Source organism: Dermochelys coriacea, chromosome 8, assembly GCF_009764565.3.
Source record: "Dermochelys coriacea isolate rDerCor1 chromosome 8, rDerCor1.pri.v4, whole genome shotgun sequence".
Taxonomy (NCBI): Eukaryota; Metazoa; Chordata; order Testudines; family Dermochelyidae; genus Dermochelys; species Dermochelys coriacea.
This window is the reverse complement of record NC_050075.1, coordinates 10,979,185-11,004,218: the sequence shown is the minus strand read 5'-3', so window position 1 is coordinate 11,004,218 and position 25,034 is coordinate 10,979,185.

Here is a 25,034-nt window from a genome sequence, read left to right as displayed (position 1 = left end):
CCTTATTTTCTTTGTATGGTTTGCAAATTGTGTATGCTGTTATTCAAGATAATATGGGTTGCCCCAACATACGGGCCTATACTTGTATCGTTGTGGAAGGCTTTCTTATAGAGCAAAGTGTGAATTGACTTTTCAAAGTATCTGTCACAAACAATGTGTCATTAATAGTTGTACTACATGATTATTTTATAACAACATTTAAGGGGAAATCATTCTACAGTGTATTTCTTGTCCTAATTTATTTCCTTACTGAGAACATTTGGAAGGAGTTTTCCAGATATGTGAGTCCTAATGAATGAGCTTCTTTGCATTTATGTGTTTACTTCACAATGAAATCTCTTAGCCTCCAAGCCAGACTTGACATTTTAAACTGTGTGGTTACTCCGGAGCTTTGGAGGGAAAGATTTACAAGGGTAATTCATTTTGGCAGAACAAATTTAGAAAGGAACAGAAAAATTTGTGTTGAGAGGCCACTATTTACATATGATGCTTCTATTTCAGTAGTTTATAGAAATGTGAGATTTAAAAGACCTGTCTGTGTGGCTGTGTCAAGGTTCCTTCCCCACTCTGAACTCTAAAGTACAGATGTGGGGACCTGCATGAAAGACCCCCCTAAGCTTATTCTTACCAGCTTAGGCTAAAAGCTGCCACTACCAAAGTGTTACACAAAGAACAGGGAAAGAGCCCACTTGGAAACATCTTTCCCCCCAAAATCCCCCCAAGCCCTACAACCCCTTTCCTGGGGAAGGCTTGATAAAAATCCTCACCAATTTGCATAGGTGAACACAGACCCAAACCCTTGGATTTTAAGAACAATGAAAAAGCAATCAGGTTCTTAAAAGAAGAATTTTAATAGAAGAAAAAGTAAAAGAATCACCTCTGTAAAATCAGGATGGTAAATACCTTACAGGGTAATCAGATTCAAAACATAGAGAATCCCTCTAGGCCAAACCTTAAGTTACAAAAAGACACAAAAACAGGAATACACATTCCATTCAGCATAACTTATTTTATCAGCCATTTAAACAAAACAGAATCTAAGGTATATCTAACTAGGTTGCTTATTAGCCCTTTACAGGAGTTCTGACCTGCATTCCTGCTCTGATTCTGGCAAAAGCATCACACATACAGAGAGAACCCTTTGTTATCCTCCCCCCCGCTTTGAAAGTATCTTGTCTCCTCATTGGTCATTTTGGTCAGGTGCCAGTGATGTTGTCTTAACTTCTTAACCCTTTACAGGTGAAAGGGTTTTTCCTCTGGCCAGGAGGGATTTAAAGGTGTTTACCCTTCCCTTTATATTTATGACAGGCTGTGAAAAAGATCTGCTTAGAATCTTGACCTAAAATCAGAGTGGGTTTGGATTTAGCAGGATTTGCAAATGTTGACCTCGGTCCAAGAGTATTTGTGTCTTTGTGATCTTGGACTGATGCTATTCATGGAGTTCTAGGACTGTCCAACTCCTCATCTTTCTTCCTATCAGCTAGTTGCCCTTGGCCAGGGTGCCTTACCTTAGATAGCCTTATACCTCTTTGGAGTCTTCACAGTACTTTAAACAGCTGCAACCTCAGGCCTTGTTGGGGCTGCCAGTTATGAACCACTGCCAACCCCAGCATCGAATGATCTTTGGTGGTGTCAGAAAACAAGTAGTGGAAGCTCATAAAGGCTTTAACATTGTTTCAGTGACCTGGGGAGTATGGGTCTTGGAAATATGCATAGATGGAAAGCAAAGTGAAGATTATTTTTTCTCTCTTAATTAGAGGAGTTTTTCATGATATGTCAATGGGAAGAAGCGCTAGGAGAGTTTAAATCTCAGTACCTTTAATGTTATCAAGTGAGAAGCAAGTCTTAGGGAAATTGTTTATTTAAATGAGGGAACCATTTTATGCATGCAGCTCTTAGAGATGCACATGGGAGTTTTGTATGAATATCTTCATTCCAGCTTTGTTATTTGTTTGTGTTTATGTACCTTAGTCAAAGCAGAGTACTATGTTTTCTATTTACTATGTATTCATAAGGAACTCTTTGTGTTGAACTTTTATTTGATAAGGTATGGTTTTTATACTGGAATCTTCTTGTCAAAACCATTGCTGTATAAAGAAAAGAAGCGTAAATGACTATTGAAATGTAAAACCCAAACCCTCCTTAGAACTTCTTAGGATGATCAGGAATCCAAAAGCCCATTAAAAAAGTTATGTTCTTTGAGACAGATTGAGAGTTTATCAGCCTTGCAGAAAAGATGGTCCATAACTGCTCTCCTCAGGAGAAGCTCCAGAAAGGAATTAGAGTAGCAGTCATGTTAGTCTGTATCCACAAAAAGAACAGGAGTACTTGTGGCACCTTAGAGACTAACAAATTTATTTGCGCATAAGCTTTCGTGAGCTACAGCTCACTGCATCAGATGCATCTGATGAAGTGAGCTGTAGCTCACGAAAGCTTATGCTCTAAGTTGCCACAAGTACTCCTTTTCTTTTTGCAGAAAAGAATTGTGACAGAAAGGTTGTCTATGTGCTCTGTTGCACCAGCATAAATTAAGGTGTGATTGTAAAGTAATTCAGTTAAACCAGTGCCATAGGCTGTGTGGACACACTTACTTCAGTTTATTTTAGGGCTAGTCTATAGTGGAAAAGGAGATCAATGCAGCTGTATTGAATCAGAAATGTGAAAAAGCCATGTCCAACATAGCTAAGCCAACCTAAGTCCCCATGTAGGCAGTGCTGGGTCGATGGAAGAACTCCTTTGTCAACCTAGCTACTATCTTTCGGGGAGGTGGATTTTTACTACTGCCTACTCTGCATCACTCACAGCAGCATGACACAGATTCAACCTCATGGAGTGGCCATGGAGCCAGTCACTTTAATTTGTTCACCCACCAAGAGTTTTGACTGACTAGCCGGGAGGAACTCAGCTAGTCACCACTCAAACGCCACCTCCAGGGGAGACATGCAGATCAAGCAATTAAGCACTACTAGTCTCAAAAGGCGTCCATTAGGATATAGCAGAGAACATGGAATAGAGCAAAATCTGCACTAAGTACCACCTCCAGCCAGCAAACTCCTGCCTTAAATTGACCATAGGAAAGTGTGAGAATTTTCCAGTTTGGGAATGTTGGACTTGTACCTCATAATGAGCAAGTGTTGAGAGCATGCGGAATCAGTCACTGCTATGCTTGGCACCGGACATCGGCAATACCAGGAGGGATGAGCTAGAGTTTGGATAAGAAGTGCAGTAAGAAAAGTTACTAAAATACTTCCTTGATAGATTGTACCCTAATTCTCAATTACTGAGGGACAATCTTCACTCATTGATATATTTTGCTTCCCAGAACCAACTCTCTGTACAACTTTCCATGAGTGATATACCCAAATATTTGGATGCTAATATCTAAACTCTATTCTTAAATTTATTCACCTAAATCTGGGTTATTGCTGATTATGTACTATATGTATCACATTTTAAAAATAAACATTGTATTTGTGGATAATCTAATCACTATACCCAGATGTACAGACACTCTTTTCTCAACCTGTGTATTATATAATTTTAACATTAGCTTTAATAACATTTTTAAATCTGTAAAATAATAAAAGGATGCCCAGGTTTGCTATTCACTTTGTTGGTCATGTAAGACTAGATCTTTTATTTTTACATTACATTGAACTTATTTTCTAGATAAAGTGCCTCCTGGTTCTGTTGCAAAACAGTCTGACACTTTAAACAAGTAAAGAAGCACTTAATATACTAATTAGAGGAGCAGCTGTTTTCAAAATCCTGGCGTTACCTTAGAAAAATGATTCCAAGCTATTGAAAATAGCTGCTCCTCTACTTAGTACACTGAGTGCTTTTACTATTTTCTTGTTTAAAGTATCAAGTGTCAAACTTTTTCATTACAATGCAAATAAGCCATTACAACAAGAAAATAAAATATGATGTTTCAAACTATAACAAGTAGCAACTGCTCTTAACTTTAAAAATAAAATAGACTATTTTGACCATTATGTCATAATATGACATCATGATATGACATGACATGACATTTCATATTATGCATTACAAATGCTGCCACCATGAAATAATGTAAAAATAATAAAAATAAAATAAAAAAATTGAATCAAATTTTGTTTTAAAATGAAATTTCAAAAGTTTCCCAAACAAAAACTTTCTGAAATGAAAAAAGTTTCAAAAATTTTTTTTGTGGGAAACTGTCAAAATCAATATGATGTTGCAAAAATATTTGGTTTAGTCTTAACAGAATTTTCCAAAGAAAAAGTGGATGAAACTTTTCCAACCAGCTCTACTTAAGACATGTTTCACTGGAGATCAATACAGAGCAAATAATTGTTTGCCCTGACACTCCCTTCCCCTTAACTGATATTGTTAGAAAAAGCTCATCAACATCCTCCTTTCCTCTCATTGTCCCCTTGTCCTGTTTCATTTTCCCTTTCCCTCTTTGTTTCCTCTCTTCTTTACCTCTTCGCCCACTGCAGTTTAAAAACATATCCTATGGCAACGTCAGCTCAGATGTTAGATCATTGGGCTACAGTACTAACTGCAGGAGGGAAGTTTAAGCTGCTGGCCGGGGAGATCATGACAGCAAGTTATGGCAGGCACCTGCTTGTAACTGCACCAGTGGGAGTCAAACCAAACAGCACTGTGGAATGTAGGTTTTGGATTCACCTCTCAAATACTTGCATTGTCAGCATTTTTAAGCTCAGGGCACATGCTAAACTTCTAGGTCTACTGCCTCATCTATCTTATCCGGTCAGCTGTCCATCAAACCTATCCATCTAATGAGTGATATTTACAGATTACTAGTCAGCATAGTATCTAGGCTACATCCTAGGGTTAGAGGACTCAAAACAAGGCTTTGGGTGGGACTTACCTGATGCGTAGGCTTTGTGCATGAGGGTGAATCTCACCCCTCCCGTCTATTAGAGAAACATGTTAAGAGAAGTATCTTTTTTGATGACAGAGTTGGTTATGAAAAGCCTGTAATACATATTTGTTTTAATGTGTAAATGTAGGGCCAGATTCTGGGAACAGGTGAGCACCTGTATAGTTTTGTTGCTTCCACCAGAGTCCAGCCCCTCTCTGGGATTGTCACAGAGGTGATTTGTCTTTAGGTTTATTGCACCTAGACAGCAGAGTCTAAATGCTCCTTTTATTTAAAAAGTACATGGAAGAACTCTGAACAAAATTTACCCAATTGATTCCTTGTTTAGTTACTTTTTTAGACTCTTCTCCCCGACTAGGGCCTAGTAGGGTGGTACAGGAATATTATCTCTCGGTCCTTCAGCCTTTGTTAATTAAGTCTCTGTCACTTTTGTTCACTCCAAGGAAGAAGAAAATAGTGGCTGCTGGCAATAACACTAGCTGGGGAAACTCTTATCTTTGTTGCTAATCTGTTCATGACACTAGTGGGTTATAAACTGTGTCACTCTCTCTCCCTCCCTCCCCTTTCCTTTCTACCGCCTTTCTTCAAGTTCTTTCTCCTTAACCTGAGTCCCCATATGTAGCCTTTAAACACATTTCTGTCTTGTGAGCAATTACATTTCCAACAGATGTATCAATTCTACATATTCTATAAGTAGAAATTTTGTTAAAATGCTTAAGGCCTCCATTAACTGCTACCATTTGTGTTGGTCCTCTATAGTCAAATCACTTAGGCCCCGATCTTTAAAGATGTTCAGGCACCTGAGGATCTGGTCCTTAGTTAGCTGCATTAAGATGCCTGGTCTGCATCATCACACACCTGCATACTATAGGCCTGATTGCTATGCTCAGGTTACTCCATTTCCATAGGGGTGATTTCAAAGGTGTTATACCACCCCCAAAGCTAGAGTAACCCAGCAGTGGCTCAGGCTTAGCGTGTTGTTGGTGTTTTATTCTTCTGTTTGGCTTCTCTTCAAATGTATTTCATGGAGACACAAGAGTTGTGTAACCAAAAATAACTAAAACCTAAACTTCATAGAATAAAGCCCTGCCTGGAACAGCAGCAGAACTATATGCACTATAGTAAATACAGTGCTTCTCTCTGGCAGGCTCCCCTCCTCCCCTTGCTTCAGTGCTTCTGACAATTTTAAGTCTGCCAAGAGTGAGAGACGTTACAGGAGATACAGTAGCTTGTCTCTGGCTCAGCTATAAACATCTCACTACAATAAAGCATATTTCTAGCCTCGGCTGACTCGTAATACAACATAATCATCTGAAATTGCTGGCAGCAGGTGTGCACGGGGTCCCTGGGGGTTGTGGAGCTGTATATAACCTTATTATGTCTCTGTAGTTAGAGAAATCCATAGATCCACCAAACTTCTGCATCCGCCATACAAATGACAAGTTCTGGGGGCAGAGTTGCTGGCCCATGGATTGAGTCTTTTTTATTTTTCTATTCCCTTTAAGTCTCAGGAGGAATGTAGTTAAGTGTTGTAATTTGTTTGTGAAATTAACATACAGTGGCTGCATAGATAGAAAAGGTCTTTGGTAGCTTATCCCATTATGACTTGTGGGCAAATAATTTCATTACTGGGAAACATTAATATACAAAGTGTGTTCTAATACTACTAGCTGGATTTGTGTTCCACACGCCTTGCAGTGCCAGCTGCGGGGTTGGATAATGGACTAGGCACAGCTGTTCTCAAACCTGTGGGTCGGGACCCCAAAGTGGGTCGCAACCCCGTTTTAATGGGGTCGCTGGGGCTGGCATTAGACTTGCTGGAGCCCAGGGCTGAAACCAAAGCCTGAGCCCCACTGCCTGGGGCCGAAGCCCAAGGGATCCAGCCCAGGTGGTGCGGCTCAGGTTTCAGGTGCCTGCACCTGGGGCTGAAGCCAGTGGGCTTCGGCTTTGGCCCCCCGACTTGGAACGGAAGGGCTTTGGCTCCCCTGCCCAGGGCAGCAAGGCTCGGCAGGCTCAGGCTTCAGTTTGGGGTCATGTAGTAATTTTTGTTGTCAGCAGGGGTCGCGGTGCAATGAAGTTTGAGAACCCCTGGACTAGGGGTTCCAATGTTCCCCTTGGAGGCATACAGCTCCTGTTGCTGAATTTGGTCTCAGGTATCTTCAAGGTGATTCCATCTTTCCATACAGAAGCAAAGGAAGGACCCGGGTGACTATTATAAGATCACATGGTTAATCAATAGGGCAGGGTTATCTTTCCACTGCTTCTTACTTCTCATAGGCAAGATGGCAAAGGGGTTCTTAGGAGGGATTTGAAGGAAGTGAGGATACTTCATATATAGTTTCTTTTTTTCTCCTGTGTGGAACTTACACACCTCAAAATGATTCCTTTAATTCATTTGTCTTTTGGTAAATTAAGGGAGGAAATAGAAATTGCTGTTTCTTTTTTTGTCTTTGCAGCTGGTATTTTATCCATAAAATCCAACAAAAGGTATTTTGTCAGCAACGTTATTTAAACTGCAATAGGAGGCTAGTTACTCATCTTGAAAATGCATAAGATAAACACATTTGGCATTTAATTTGTTGAGGCCAACAGGAAAATAAATCACCAGGAAGTCACTGTGAAGAAAATATTTAAGTAAAGTAGATATTTGAATCCATTTGTGTTTGGTCTCTCTTACACCAGGACAATATATTTTGTATGCATGGTTTATTTTATATCAGGATAAGTAAAGTGTTTGGTTCATATTGTTTGTCATACTAACTTCATTTTAAAATGGGTTTTTGCTTGGGGAAGAATTTAAACATAGCGGAAGATAAAGCATCTGTCTAGCAGCTACTAGGTCAATAAACATTATTAGATATATTTGTATTAAACAGATCCCAGCCAACCCTCCTTCACTTTCCCCAGGCAGTGGATTTTAGGCTCATTAATTATCTTCAGTAAAACACACCAGGCTTAGTAGTGCATGAATAAATGACTGCTTTGTTCCAAAGCTAAGTTTATACCTAATTTATTAGAGCCACAAAGATAACAAATGAGACGGGAGAGCGGAGACAGCTGGAATCCTGAGAACCTAATCAGCCCAAACAAGGGAGTGCCTGGAGTACAGTAGTTCAAAAAGAGAGTTGAAGTAGGATTGAGGGTTAAGGAGGGGGTGTAAAGGCCCTGATCAAATGCCTTTGGATGTTAATGGAAAGACTTCCTATTATTTCCAATGAGTCTTGGCTCTGGTCAATAGAATGGCTATCAGTGGGTCCTTATACATCTTTTACCTGATGTATCAGGTATCTATTTATACATGAAATGTAGGAGGGCTGTACATACATGCACATCGTGAAAGAAAAAGTGGAAAGAAGCTGAACTGGGTACATCAGAGCACTCCATGTACTCTGTAAGTTGAGACCCTGGATAGGAGGGATAAGAAAAAAGGTTAAGTGTGTGGTAACAAACAAAGCAAGAAGGGTAATCTGTATGGAACCTCTCACCTTAGACATCAGCAAATATTCCATCCTTGATGAATCAGGGGATGATCCAACTGAGAAGAGGACAAACCATGCCAACCAGCTACTTAAAAGCAAGGACTGCAAGGGAACCAAGCTATTGAAGAAGATACATGATTTTGATTAGTGACTTCGGGGGAGCATAGCTAGAGCATGTGATGAGACGTCCCCGAGTTACCTCTGAGCCTGCTTAAGCCTGATGAGTCATCCCTTAGCCAGAGAACGTGATGAGTCATCAGAGGCAGCTACCTGTAGATATTGTGATAGGCCTCATGCCATTCAAACAGGGTTCAGCCCATCCCCAGGTGAAGACCCATCCAGGTGATCCCAAGGCAGGTATATAGGCTCACATAAGGGAACCAGTGTCTTTAGTCTGCTCAAACTATCAGAATCACCCATATACCTGTCTGGGGATGACTAATCAGGCTTTGGCTCAGAGGTAACTCTGGGAGGACTCTGGGAGCTACTAGGCAGCTCTCCAACACCACTTTCTACAAGCCATTATCCTCTGATCCCACTGAGGGTTACCAAAAGAAACTACACCATTTGCTCAAGAAACTCCCTGAAAAAGCACAAGAACAAAGCCACAAAGACACACCCCTGGATCCCCGATCTGGGGTATTCTATCTGCTACCCAAGATCCATAAACCTGGAAATCCTGGATGCCCCATCATCTCAGGCATTGGCACTCTGACAGCAGGATTGTCTGGCTATGTAGATTCCCTCCTCAGGCCCTACGCTACCAGCACTCCCAGCTATCTTCGAGACACCACTGACTTCCTGAGGAAACTACAATCCATCGGTGATCTTCCTAAAAACACCATCCTGGCCACTATGGATGTGGAAGCCCTCTACACCAACATTCCACACAAAGATGGACTACAAGCCGTCACGAACAGTATCCCCGATAATGTTATGGCTAACCTGGTGGCTGAACTTTGTGACTTTGTCCTCACCCATAACTATTTCACATTTGGGGACAATGTATACCTTCAAATCAGCGGCACTGCGATGGGTACCCGCATGGCCCCACAGTATGCCAACATTTATATGGCTGACTTAGAACAACGCTTCCTTAGCTCTCGTCCCCTAATGCCCCTACTCTACTTGCACTACATTGATGACATCTTCATCATCTGGACCCATGGAAAAGAAGCTCATGAGGAATTCCACCATGATTTCAACAATTTCCATCCCACCATCAACCTCAGCCTGGACCAGTCCACACAAGAGATCCACTTCCTGGACACTACGATGCTCATAAGCGATGGTCACATAAACACCACCCTATATTGGAAACTTACTGACCGCCATTCCTACCTACATGCCTCTAGCTTTCATCCAGATCACACCACGCGATCCATTGTCTACAGCCAAGCGCTACGATATAACCGCATTTGCTCCAACCCCTCAGACAGAGACAAACACCTACAAGATCTCTATCATGCATTCTTACAACTACAATACCCACCTGCTGAAGTGAAGAAACAGATTGACAGAGCCAAAAGAGTACCCAGAAGTCACCTACTACAGGACAGGCCCAACAAAGAAAACAGAACGCCACTAGCCATCACCTTCAGCCCTCAACTAAAACCTCTCCAACGCATCATCAAGGATCTACAACCTATCCTGAAGGATGACCCATCACTCTCACAAATCTTGGGAGACAGGCCAGTCCTTGCTTACAGACAGCCCCCCAACCTGAAGCAAATACTCACCAGCAACCACACACCACACAACAGAACCACTAACCCAGGAACCTATCCTGGTAACAAAGCCCTTTGCCAACTCTGTCCACATATCTATTCAGGGGACACCATCATAGGGCCTAATCACATCAGCCACACTATCAGAGGCTCGTTCACTTGCGCATCTACCAATGTGATATATGCCATCATGTGCCAGCAATGCCCCTCTGCCATGTACATTGGTCAAACTGGACAGTCTCAACGTAAAAGAATAAATGGACACAAATCAGACGTCAAGAATTATAACATTCAAAAACCAGTCGGAGAACACTTCAATCTCTCCGGTCATTTGATTACAGACCTGAGAGTGGCTATCCTTCAATAAAAAAACTTCAGAAACAGACTCTAACGAGAGACTGCTGAATTGGAATTAATTTGCAAACTGGATACAATTAACTTAGGCTTGAATAGAGACTGGGAATGGATGATTCATTACACAAAGTAAAACTATTTCCCCATGGTATTTCTCCCCCCCCCACGCCACCCCCCACTGTTCCTCAGACGTCCTTGTTAACTGCTGGAAATGGCCCACCTTGATTATCCCATAAAAGGGTTTCCTCCTTCCCCCCCACCCCTTCCTGCTGGTAATAGCTCATCTTAAGTGATCACTCTCCTTACAGTGTGTATGATAAAACCCATTGTTTCATGTTCTCTGTGTGTGTATATAAATCTCCCCACTGTATTTTCCACTGAATGCATCCGATGAAGTGAGCTGTAGCTCACAAAAGCTTATGCTCAAATAAATTTGTTAGTCTCTAAGGTGCCACAAGTCCTCCTTTTCTTTTTGCGAATACAGACTAACACGGCTGCTACTCTGAAACCTGTCATCAGAGAGAGAAAACATGTGCCCTGGGATTTGAAGAGTTTTCGACTCTGAGACGGAGGCATGGCAAGGGAGGAAGGTTGATTTGTGGTTAAGGTACTGGACTGGGGCTCAGGAGTTCATAATGGCGATAATAATTTTTCTCATCCTTTGTCTGACTTATTTATTTAGACTGAAGGTTCTTCAAAGCAGGGACTCTCTTTTATGGTGTTTCTGTACGTTGCCTGGCACAACACGGTCCCAGTCCCAACTGGGGCCTCTAGGTGTTATTGTAATATAAATAATAAAGGAAATAGATGATGATAATAAAAATCCTAGAAATTTTTTTATATAGGAATATTGTAATTTAATTGTTATTACTTCTGTTAAAGCACCCAAAGGCCTGTAAGCTTGGGGTACCTATACATTTGGGGGTGTATTAACAGGAGCATCGCTGGGATAAAACAGCTGGGGGGTGTATTAACAGAAGTGCCATATGTAAGACATGGGAGATAATTGTCGCACTCTACTCAGCTATGGTGAAGCTTCAGCTGGAGTACTGCATCCAGTTTGGGGCATCCCACTTAAAGAAAGATGAGAACAAATTGAAGAGAATCCAGATGAGAGTAACAAAAAGGATAAAAGGTTTAGCAGACCTGACCTGTGAGGAAAAGTTGAAGAGTCTTCAGATAGGTAAAATATTGTTATAAAGAGGATGGTGATCAACTCTTCTCCATGTCTACTGAGGGTAGGACAAGAAGTAATTGCCTTTGTGTGCAGCAAGGTCAGATATTAGGAAAAACTTTCTATCCATAAGGATAGTTAAGCATGGAAACAGGTTACCTCAGGAGGCTGTAGAATCCCTGTCAATGGAGGTTTTGAATAACAAGTTACACAAACACCTGTCAGGGATGGTCTAGAGATACTTAATCCTACCTCAGCACTGGGGGTGGAATGAATCTTGGGGTCCCTTTCAGACCTACATTTTATGATTAAAATTGATTATTGCCATTTCCAATTGAAATAATAATGCAAAATCAGAGACTAGGCTGGGACTGAGCAGCTCCTGTTGGAGACAGAAGATGGAACAGATGCTAGAGACTTTGGTGAGAAGATCCGATTTGACTATTTTGAATTGTGAATGCTGTAACTTTGGGAACAGGGTGGGTTGGTCTGACAGAAAGGTGGCAGATGGGATGAGAGGAAGATAATTAATAGAAATGTTAGCAAGCAGCCTTGTAGTTACTCAGGGTATTTATTTTGAAACATGAATTCTAAAAATGGAAATAGTGTGAGGTTGCACAGATGGGATGACGACTGCACGGGGATGGGTACTAAAGGCTAAGACAAAGGACAAGCTAAAAATACGTAGAAATGCAAATACTTAAACATGCAGTCTGGGTGGGATCCGGTAATTGGGATGGGCATAAGTGTGTGCTGGCATTGCTTGGCTGATGCGGGTGAGGTCACAAGAGAGTGAAGATGGCTATGGCTTCGTGTGATTTTGTAAATATTAAGAATTTCAGATGTAGGCTTGGTAGGTGCTAATGAGAGATTAAAAGATTTGGCAGTGTTTTGTGCTAGACGGAACGAGAATTTTTCAGTGGTAGAAACATAGTGGGTGTTGCAGTTGAAGAGCAGACTACAAGAGCTGCTTGGAACTTGTCTGTATTCAACGCAAAAGAGGATCAACCACCATTTCTCTGCCTCTTCCTACCAGACACTAGCAGCAACACGTTAGCAGCAACAATGGCTAGAGACCTTTCAGGAAGAGGCATGTTTTATGGCACAGCTCATTTGCACAGTGATGAACTGAGGTGGTAGAGAAAAACACAAACACATGAAAAACGCCTACCATTAAGGAAGAGAGAAGAGCAGAAAGTTCCATGAACTCACACTCCTGTACAGTCTAAATTACTTGGTAAGTACTGAAATACCAAGAGGCACCACAGAAAACCACAAGACAGATAACTTTCAGACATATGATGAAATCATGAAGATAAGGTCTACCCAAGGGTTCTCAAACTTCATTGCACCACGACCCCCTTCTAACAAAAAAATTTCTACATGACCCCAGGAGTGGGGACGGAAGCCTGAGCCTGCCCGAGCCCTGCTGACCTGGGCGGGGGGGACCAAAGCCAAAGCCCAAAGGCTTCAACCCCAGGCTGGGGCCTGTAATCTGAGCCCCACCACCCAGGGCATCAGCCCAGGGTGGTGGGGCTCGGGCTTTGGCCCCAGGCCCCAGCAAGTCTAATTCCAGCCCTGGTGACCCCATTAAAATGGGGTCAAAACCCACTTTGCGGTCCCAAGCCAAAGTTTGAGAACTGCTGAGTCTATGCTATAAAGAGCTTACAATATAAAGAGAAAACACTCAAAGGCTAGTATGCAATCAAAAGTAGCATTACATCACAGAACAAAGAGACCTTCCTTTTCCCAAAGTCATTACAATGGAAGGCAGGCAGGATTAGGCTGTCTGAATAACAGGATGTGGAGGAGAAAGGTAGGTGGGCAATATATTTTTCAGAGAGTTAATAGGTTTCTAATAACAAGGCAATTTACATATAATAAAGATTAAAACCTCTCTTTGTATCAATCGAGTTGACCATCAGTTAAGTAGGTTACAAACAGTCCTGTAAAAAGAAGTGGGTTCAATGGGGGGTGGAGGAGGTGGGGTCAAGTTCATGTTAATGGGTGGAGGGGTTACTTATAGAAATGTTGCAAGCACTTTAATTTCCATATGAGTTTTGAGTTTCAGTAGATTCTAAATCTCAGCCCAAATTGCCATGCATTGCACGATTTGGTGGCTCCATATGACTTTCACTTGAAAGGAGGCAAAACTTGGAAGCTGCCTTTGCTTTGAATTTTCAGGTTCAATGCAGAACCTAAAACAAAATTCAGGAGGTGATAACTAAACCTGAAAAAAAAAGATGCACATGGACTGCTCTGATCCAAAATAATCTGGTTTCTCAAAACTCTATGTCACAAGAAGTGTGTAACAGAATGACAGTCTGAAAACAAGGAGGAGGAGGATAGAATGTAATAGAAGTCTGCAGGTGGGGATGAATTCATGATGAGACTGATCTACCTTTAACTTACCAGCAGGTGGCACTTTTGGATTCCTTTAAATAGTGAAACCTCTGGAAGGTCTACGTGATGCATACACAGCAGGTTAAGTAGCCAGTGCTCTTGGTATTATATTTCAGCAAACAGAATGTGAAAGGTACGATCATCTTGGAGATGATAAACTAATTTTAAGATAAATAATGGACATCAGTTTCTTTGCCCTGGGTACCGGAAAGCTTGCAGACTTATTCTTGGTGTCAAAAGAAGATTGTTTGGCTCAGGTGGTATGAAGCATCAGCTGCTGGATGTTAATACTAATGCATTTAGTGTCAGGAAATCTAACTCCCATCTTCTTCCTGACACAAAGGAGTGATTACTGTTAGATACAGGGCTCATACTCCCAGGAGTGTACAATGTCAGCATAATGGGAATTCATTCCAGGCCTCAGACAACATAAGCTAGTCAAAAGGCTGCTGTCATTCTGAAAAGCACAGTGTTTTTGTGAGGCATTACAAAACAAGGGAAGGGAAGTTTCCTCTATATACTTCTGGTTGGGAGAGGAGAATGGATTTGCCTACTCTTTGGCAGAAGGAAAGGGTAAGTCCCCCAAATCAGCGTTCTCTCTGCATTAGCTCCATGGCCCCTGTAGCTTTCCCCAGTTCCATGATAATAGAACATTCCCAATAGAAAAATGCAAAGACTTCTTTACTTGTTACAGCCTTTGGCTGCCCAAAGGGTTCCTTTGTGCAGAGAGGGTGTGTGGGATGCTAGTTATTATCTTACCTCTCCAAATCAGTCTCTCTAAGTCTCATGGTCGATCTCCATGAAGCCCACAGGGGAGTTACTTTAGGAGAGATGAGGGCAGGTTATATTAGACCAGTGGTTTTCAACCTGGGGTCCACAGACTACGTCTAAAGGGTCCGCAAAAAGTTGTCAATACCATAGAACAATGGTGGTTTTCAACCTGTGGTCCGTGAATACCTGGGGGTCCACAGACAATGTCTAAGATTTCCAAAGGGCTCTGCACCTCCAGTCAACATTTATAGGAGTCTGCAAACGAGAAAAGCTTGAAAACCACTGATCTAGTCAAAGTCTGCAGCATGGGGAAACAATTGTTCACTTCTCGCTCCTTTTTTCTGATGATATTCCACCCTTTCCCACTTTGCTTGTTCCAGACATTGGATGTGTGCCTATCTGAGCCAACCTTGAACACCCCATTTACACCTGAATAGATCATCATCATCATCTCTTTACACTGTCCTGTGATCATCCTTGAAGATGAAAGCATTGGGCTCTGTAGGATACCAGTGCACTAAAGGAATTCAATGAAGATGGGAGCAGGGAAGTGCTTTACCAATGAGGGCATTACTGTGCCTCCAGCACTAAAACATATGATCTCCACTCATGTAGAAAGGAAAGACTAGAGGTTACCGATCCAGTGCAAGATGTAAATGCTGGTCATGAAACACTTTATCTTTTTATTCACTCCATATCTTCTGATGACAATGGTTCTGTATCCTGGGTGGATCAGAGTTGGGTGGATACTCTAATATTTTATTTGTTGAGTATTTCTCTGTTTTCCCTCCGGTTTGTGAATTAGTCACAAAACAGGTTGAAGTTTCCTGGAATTTATTCATTCTTTGAATTTATTTGCAAATTTCTTATTTGCTAAGTGTCAATATTTTGAAATTATTTCCCAATTCTTGGTTGTGAGCAATTCTCCTTGGCTATTTCATCTTCATAATACCAGCTGTTATGACTGGGCACAAAAAAATCACTTGCCATGTTTCTGATCCCATTACTGTCGGAATTAGGATTCCCCAGTGCAAACAGTTGTGATTATGAATTTGAAATTTGCTTGCTGTAGGATTTTCAAAGGAGTTTAAGAGTTCAGCACTTGCTTTGAAAATTCAAGCCTTAAGCTCTACTTTTTTGAGAAAACTTTTCATCTTTGTGAGAATATTTGTGCAAAACAAATGCGGGGGTATGAGAAAACTGTCAATGCAGATTAATTGGTATGACTGTTTGTAGAAAGTATTTTACAATACTTGCCCAGCTCCCCAGGGTCTGATCCAAGGCTTTGATGTCAATAGGATTCCTTCCAATGACTTCAGTGGGCATTGGGTTGGGCGGGATCAGATGAAAATACAATGCATAACTCAATCACAGGAAATCATACTCACCCAATTTCCTTAACTAGTTTAAGTTAATTGGCTTTACTTAGACCATTTGAAGATGGGTCCTATACTACAGACTTTTCATTGTGTTCCTGTAAAGTCCTCACTATCCTGAGAGCATTCCTTCTTTGTCTTTGTTAGATTTAACTTCAGAAGAGAAGTAGTTTTTCCTCTCTAGATGGACAGATTAACCATTAGTTTGTTGAAAAATACCATCCACCAAGGTTAAGGCATTCCACTTGGATGGAATTTGACTTTGCTACACCAATTATTAATGTATGAATTTCCAAATACGTTTTTATGCTGATAAAGCTTCTTACAGCTTTTCCTCTAAAACTGTATGAAAAAAAGTGGTGCTGACATAAGTACTTTGGAATAAATAATGTGCGATAGCTTCTACTATAAATATATGCCAGTTCATTATTTTCTCTAAACTTTTAAAGTAGCTACATTGATTATTTATCTAGCTGTGAGGAAAGTCACTTGGGAATGCCATGAAATCTGAATCTGCTGGCAAAACTATTTTCCATTTTAAATCTGCTCAAGCTGGCAATTATTTTTCTAGCCTAGCTATCCCCTCTTTATCAGTCTGTAGTTTCACACTGTATTATCCCCCCTTTTGTATTTTGAAGTGAAATTTCTCCTTGTGAAAGGTGGCTGAATGACAGCGCTGGAATGTTTACTCTCAGGATAGACCCAGCAGTGCTCTCCTACTAACCCTACTGGTGTGCTGCATTCCAGACTTAGAGGGGACTGTTTCCAAAGATGAAAAGCCACAAAGAAGTTCATTCTTCCTATCCCTTCCACTGCTGACATCTTCTGAGACTGCCAATAAATATGCCAGTTGTATCTTTTGCGACCCGTATGCTAGAACTGGAATTGAGACCACCGATTCATTTTGTGTAGGTCACTAGACAGCTGTTAGATGATGATGATGGAGATGTTTGGTCACTACTGAGCTGTGCTGGATGGTGTTTCTTCTTTATGTGATCAAGTTTTTGGTTGCTAGCATGGACAACCTTCCCATCTCTCTCTTTTTAGTTGGGAATTATGTAGAAAAGGTCTGAGCAAGAAAACAAACATAGGGCAAGTGTGGGTCCAGGAAAGCCAAACAGGCATCATTTAGATTAATTTTTATGGTTAGAGGCCATGTCATCTAGCAGTTAGAGACCAGAGCTGGGATTCAGGAGATCTGAGGTTGTGGTCAGGGCAAGTCCTATACGCTAGCTAGTCCTCAGTTGCCCGGGTCCATACAAATATGAAGAGATGGGCACAACATAGAGAAGCCTCCAGGGCTGCCTCACCCAGAATTGGGGGCTGAACTGGCTCCTAGCGGTCCCAGGACTGGGTCGGGAGGGGGAAGATGCTCCATCCCCTTCAATTCTACAGCAGGCTCAACTCCAGCACCAGGACAAATTTGACCCAATGATTATGTAATGATTATGCTCCTTGTGGCAGTTGAATTTCCCCCTCTTCCCTCTGCTTAAATTTTTACGTGGCATCTTGATGAGTGAGACAGCTTTATAACCATTGTATTAGTATAAGCATCTGCCTCAGGGAGCATTTTAGTCCACAGCATTCCATAATTTTCATTCCCCTTCATAGCTGATTCGCTGCTAACCAACTTTAATAGACCTATAAAAGAAAACTACCCAATAGCTGGTTTCAGAGTAGCAACCGTGTTAGTCTGTATTCGCAAAAAGAAAAGGAGGACTTGTGGCACCTTAGAGACTAACAAATTTATTTGAGCATAAGCTTTCTTGAGTTACAGCTCACTTCATCAGATATGTAGTTCACAAAAGCTTATGCTCAAATAAATTTGTTAGTCTCTAAGGTGCCACAAGTCCTCCTTTTCTTTTTACCCAATAGCTGACAGTCTGGGAACATTTCAGAAGCCTTGGAGCAAATGATACCTTTCTCAGCCCTCCATACATTGTTAATGGAACCACTCGTAGTTTAAAGATATCATGCATATCACACTGGTGATACGAAACATGCTATAGGATAATCTTGTTTATCAATTTTCTTTTGCCTGTCACGTGCATCACACAGTATTAATTTCTTTCTGGGTTACCAGGGTCTTGTGTTTCATTCAGTTTATAAAATTAGATTCCTTTGTTTAATATAGAAACCAACAGCAAATCACCTTTTCACACCAGGCATTCCTCCATACATTATACATAGGAGGCATCCTAAGTCTGAACTCCAAGGAGGTCTGAAGTTTCATAATGGAACATTTCCCTTATTTTTGATACCACAAATAGGTATGCAAATTAAGTGAAGTATTCAAAGGCTGTCATCACAGGGAATATTTCAAATCAGAGCTCAAACAGGGTACAACATACTCTGTTATGACAAAGGAGACATAACAGTGAAATACCTGTGAGAACAGAAAAGAGATACCAAAGCCACTCTGGACCCTGCATGCTAAAAGGCCTAGAAAGAGCTTGCTGCACATTTTGGTGATTTCGGAGGCATATGGGAAAAATGTGCATGTGATTTGTTAGTTAAAGGAAGCTATTGTGGGTGAAAGTGGGGGAGATGCACTCTCCTAACTTAAAATGGATTAACTCTGAAGGCTCAGATTATTTTACTCATGGTGAGTAGCTCCATACTCCACAATTAGATGCACTGACACTATTCAGAAATTATGGCATTCAACATGAGTAAGGGGATCAGAATCAGACTGGAAGTAAATGGGAACAGAGTAAGTCTGGAAACTCATCCAAATGCTGGGGAAGGGTGAAGTCGTTTTCAGTGCGTGGTGCACCCAGCTTTGCCAAAGGAGATTAAAACCCAGCAATATTTACTAACATATTAGTTACTGAATGATGAATCAGTTCTAATTTATTTCCATTGTACGAGGTTATGAAGCCAAGTCTGGCCCATAAATAAGGGTTACATTTTTATTGTATTGAATATCTTTATCCTATAGGAAAAATAAATCGTAGCCTCTCATAACTATTTTTGTATTTGCTTTCCTCTTCTATCATTTTAATTGCATACATACATATTGCCCTGGCTTGGGTTATGCACCTTCAGTTCCTATGCAGTCATTTATGGGAAGACGACACCATGGGCCAGACTGTGCCTTCCAATCCACCCATATCCCCCAGTCTTCCAGTGAACCCCATGTGCGTGGACTTCTACACCTATGGAAAGCTTCTTTGAGGTCAAGGGGGCTCCCCATCATTGCAGGGGTCTGCTTGATCAGTGCCAAAAAGCCCTCTTCACATGGAACTCAGCTATTTCTGTGCCAGTATTCCCACTCCCTTCAGACCCAGCAGAGCGCTCTTGCTGCTTCCATGGTCAATGTTGATAGGAGGCTGGGTGGGCCAGGGAAATGTGCATCTCCCCCCCACACACATACAAACACACACCGTTGTGCCCCACCTACCTCACTCAGAAAAGATAACACAGCCTTAGGGTGTATTACCTTTTCCTCATAGTTCACCTACCTCTAGGGGCTGCTACAGCCACAAGTCAACTCCAGTTACCATGGCACTAATGGATCTGTGTGCTGCCAGAGAGCAGAAGGGGTTCCCTATTTGGATCGGATCAGAGGCATAGGTGCTCCAGTACCCATTAATGAATTTATTTAATGCTAGATTAGACAGACAGAGAGGGCCTCTGTTTGGAAGGCTCTAGCCTGCCCAGCATCTTCAGAGGTCTGCCATATTTAGGGACAAATCTCACTCATTTCCACAGGAAGAGGGGCAAATCTCACTGCCCTCAGGGGACAATAGATGAGTATCTCCAGAAAATCAGCTTCATGAAATTGCCTTGGAGATAATCTGCCTTTATATATATATGTCACTAGGCATACAAACTGAGGGATTTCCTCTCTATACCTTATGTGAATATTAATACATACATACTTGTTCAGTTATTGAATAGAACTAACCCCAGAAGACACAGAACTTCCCATTTCTGACTCATTCAATTATTTCTAATTTTCTCAACTTGGGGCATGAAGGTAAATTAACAATAGAGGTTGTAGCTGTCAGTTACTGTGGTATGTGCAGGCTGTGCCATCTACTTCCCAGCACTAGCTGTCATTCGTGTTCTGTTTGTGCAGTAATGCGTGTGGCTTCATTACTATGCTGACGATGTTGACCAGGCAGATTGTCAGAAGTGATGGTTCCAACTTGAAGATGCCCAAGTCGAGAAATGTGACATAGAACCACAATGAATTCCTGGGAGAAAGACAGGCTTGCAAATGCATCCTTCAGAAATTTCTCTTCTTCTTCTGACCGCTTGGACCACAGTGGATACAAATATTATTCTAATGATTTTAAAAACTGGAAAGCTGCTTTTTATGCACAACTTTTAAGGCACTGATTGGCTATTACACCTGCCTAGGAAGCAGTTTTATTTATTTATTTGGCATGTGCAATCTGGTCAAGCCAAGTCACAGCATTCTTATCAACAATGTTCAAGGCATGAAGCTCTCCGGGAAGCTGAGACATTTTGCCATCCTCAGCAATGTGTGTCATGGTTTGTGGCTGCCCACCTTGATATAGTGGACTAAAATGCCACTGAAATTCTGCAGTACAAATTCCATGTCTGATATGAAACCGGTTCAGAAGACTCCATTGTCTTCACAGTAAATCAAACTAGTGAGATTGGATGTTAATGGATTTGTTTAAAAAGATTAATTTTTAATACAGTGTGGCTCCTGATGGCAGCAAGTTAATCTTTAGTATAATATATTATTGTGACAAACCATATATAATTTTACAATAATTCAACCACAGGCCTTGATATCCCTTCATGTCTGTGTACCTGGGATGTATTTTCTGAATAGTCAACAAAGTAACATTTGATGTTGAGTGATGATAGAAATTTGACATGATACCGTGTCTCAGCTCTTAGGGATATGGCAAGTAGCCGAAGACTGATTTGAAGTTTGGAATCCAGATCTTATCTTTTAAGCATAGAAGAAATATTAATCCTGAATCCAAGAGTTTCACTTACATACATCATGCAAGAATATTAATGAGCAGTGAGTTATTAGTTTTCCAATGACATGCCACCTTTTGGGTATATATCATGACTAGTGGGTAAGGGTAGTGAATATGTCAGGCCTGCTGACACAGAGCAGTGAACCACAAATGGGCCTCTGTGTCACAGTTTCCTACGACGACGATTGAGAAATGATTGAAACCTGAGAAAAGCAGATTGGGAGTGTTGGGCATCCTTTCTGCTCAAGTTTAAATGATTGCACAAGAGGCAAGGCATTGGAGAATCAGACCCAGATAACATCACTGGAGTTATGCCAGACTCACCCTAAGGTAAGAGGAGAATCAGGCCTCCAGTGTTTGTGCTATCCTAGATGCCTCAAAGAAGAGAAGGACACTTTAAGGTACCTGAGCAGCCACAAGGAGACAAGCCAAGAGCCTAATTGACATGCCAGTACAGCCAACAACTGGTCCCAGATAGCCTGCATATAACTGGTACTGCTCACACCTGTGCACTGAGCCCTGCAAGACACAGCGTTAGGCTGGCTACAGGGATTTGCATTCCAGGAGCATGGGAAGATGCAGTCATCAATTGCTGTATGAGGGAAGGAGAGCCAGAGCATGAAGACTCCATTATACGGCAGAGGACTGACTGCCGGCTTCACCTGAGAAGTCTCCCCGTGCTGGAACCAGGACTTGCAACCACTAGCAATTCACTCTACCTGCAAGGCTGCTGTTTGCTCAGGGAGACCACAACTTTCCACCAAATGCCAACCCCACCGTCCAGTGAAAGCTTATTGGGAGACCCTGGGTCTCCTGTAGATCTGTGTATTCACTTTGTGGAGTGTTGATTATTTGAGGCAGAGAGTGTTTGATTATTGTTATGTGATGGATTCGTTACTCATTTGTTAACCTCGATTCACTCTGCCTTCTCCCTTTCATCCCTGGTTCCTACCTTTACCCTTTCTTTTCATTTAATCTTCTCTTTTCTTGGAATAAAGCATGAGTTTCTCCTCCATTGGTTCTTTTTTTTTGTAAATATAATATTAGTGCCCTAGAGATCATAGGAGTTATATGTGGTGTATTCACACAGCCATTAGGCAGAGGTACTGCACATTGACAATCCAGCTAGCTCAGTAACTGGCATGCTAAGATCTGACACCTACCATTAGCTTAAAGAGCACAAGAAACCTGATCCTAAGGTAGACCGACAAAGCCACTTAGGAGAGGGAGCAAGTGAACTCTACCACCCCAGAGGTGCACTAGCAGGGGCTTACATTTCATTATTTTTCTCAGGTGTCATTGCTGAGGCAGTGGGAGACCCTAGATAAATAGACTGGTCATCACTGTGGGCACAATCCACCTCCCTTTAAAGTAAATGGATGGCAGTACTGACATTAACGTCAGTGATAGGTGGGTCAGGCTCTGAAGTATGACCAGATGACTAGATTCAAGTCTAAGAGATAGGATTCTACCACTTTTATCAATCAGAAAACTAGCCACAAATATTGTAGTAAGGGCTAAGCTTTCCTCTACTAGAAACTACCTTAGCAGCCAAGTAGTTTGGCTTAACAAATGCATTCATTTTTGGAATGCTAATCTAGTTGAGACAGGTTTACAGAGCTGGAGGGATAATTTTTTAAGGTAAAGCAAAGGAATTTAAATTTTTGTAACTCTCATTATTGTCATGTTAGAAACCCTGAAAATAATGTGTGGAAAAGAAATATAGACATAACCTTCACTACAGCTGTGTTGCCATAATTATGGCTATAATGTGCAGAACTAAGTCTGTTTTGTGATTTTTTTCTCTTCTAGGATTAATGAAAGAACCCAACAGCCCCACTGACTATGCAAATCAACAGTAAATTAAGTGCATCCTGTCAGCTGAAGGTAATTTTAATGGTAGGCTAAGGGTCTCTCACTAATTAAAAGAAACATTTATTACTTGCTTCTGGGATTCATTCCAAGAATGGAAAATACAGTTCCAAAAGGCTTTCAAAACAAATTGCTTTCCCCAATCTAGTGCCATACCTCAGACCAGCAGAAGAAAGAGTGCATGAGGGGCAAGAGGGATGGTGAGTGGGAGAAGGAACAAAAATGAATAGAATGGACTAGTAGGGAATATACCAAAGAAAGAAAACTTCTAATCCCCCTTGCTTCTCCTTTGACATGTTTATTCTATCACATTAACAAAGTGTCAATTCCCCCTCCCTGCATACACTGCTTCTCAAGTACAGTCTGATGTATTTTGGCTATAAATCCTCTTTCACCCAACCCATAGCTTGGGCTGGTTGCTTAATGTAAATTTCTGTTCTGCAAACTACCCTGGGCCCCAATCCTACAATGAGTTCTCTGCAAGCCTGCACCCTCATGAGGATTATTGCGGGATCAGGGCCTTAGCGTGAAACCTGGGTCACTGAAGTCAATGGGAGTTTTGCCACTGACTTCAATGGAGCAAGGATTTCACACTTAGCATTGAATTGGTACAGACACATTTTCAGAAACCGTCATCTAGCTTTTTCTATCTAACCAGTTTTCAGTGTCTCCCATTTTCAGGAAGAGCTCCAAAGCTGGTGGAGCTCCTCAAAAGCTTTTGAATTTTTGAAGGTTCAGACAACTGTGTGGTATTTTTCCCCCCATGGAATTTTTTTTTAAGTTTGAAAAAATGTGTTGTTTTGACCAGTTCTAACTGGTGGTCCTCATGTCTCTGTGGGACAGAGAGCCTTCTCCGGGGTCTGGACCAGCACTGTGGAACACACTTCCCCAGGAACTAAGAACCATCACAAACCTCCCTACCTCCTGCTCCAGGTGCAAGGTGAGATGCATTTCTGTGACCTGCCTCCTCTAACAAACATAGAGCAACATGTAATTATATAGATATATAAACAATTCCAAACCAAAAACACTCCACTGCACACACCTCTCCCCCTGGAGAAAGGAAGAGAGAACAAACAGAGGTAGTCATGTCACTAAGTGCACTGCTAAAATGTGCTCAGATACTACAGCAATAAGAGTGGTAGAAGAACTTATATAGAATAGGCTAGGAGGCTGAGACCTGAAAACACCTGTCTGTGGGGGAAATGGAGGCACTCCTTCTGGTTCCTTGATTGGTGTTAATGGAAACGGTGGTGCTGTGGTGCCACAGAAGCACTGGTAGCACAGCTGGACAGAGGTGCTCCCATGCTACCACAGACAGCTCATTATTTCTTGTGGAGGTAAGTGTGGCAGGAGTGTGTCTGTGGTAATGGGTTGGGGCTGAAATCAGGAAAAGACACTCCCCCCCGCCTAAGGTGAAAATTGGGCATCTCGTATGCACTATACTGGTTGATCGCTTGGCACGACCACAATAAACATGATTAATAATAAATATTGGTGAGTGCTTACTCACAGGAGTAGCCCCTTTGACACCAACCAACATGAGTAAGAAGTGGCACAATCTAACCCTAAATCTTCAACCTTAACCCACAGGGCTGTACTTACAAATGTCTTGCCAGCTTCTGCAGCAGGAAAATTCTCCCCCAGCAGGAACCAGGATTTTTAGGGCCCCTTTACATTGTGCCAGCCCTTTTTAGGCAGTGGAAAGAGGTTGGAGCATGAATGAGGATCTCATTCCAGGTTTCTGGTCTCTTTGGGCCAAAACCAACATCAGTGTAGAGAAAGAATTAAGCTGCTTTATACATGTGTTTGTGTTTCACTGCTTTCAGAATGGACAAATAAGTGTCTCTATGTGTCCTTTACGGTCTTATTTATTCAGCTTCTGCAACTAATGCCATTCTATAAAGGTTTTTTTTTGTTTGTATTGAGTGTTCTAGCCCCCTCCCTTTTGTTTTTTAGTGGGGAGAGCAAGGAAAAGGAGGTGGGTAGGGGATGTTTCATGTTGACAATGACTGGT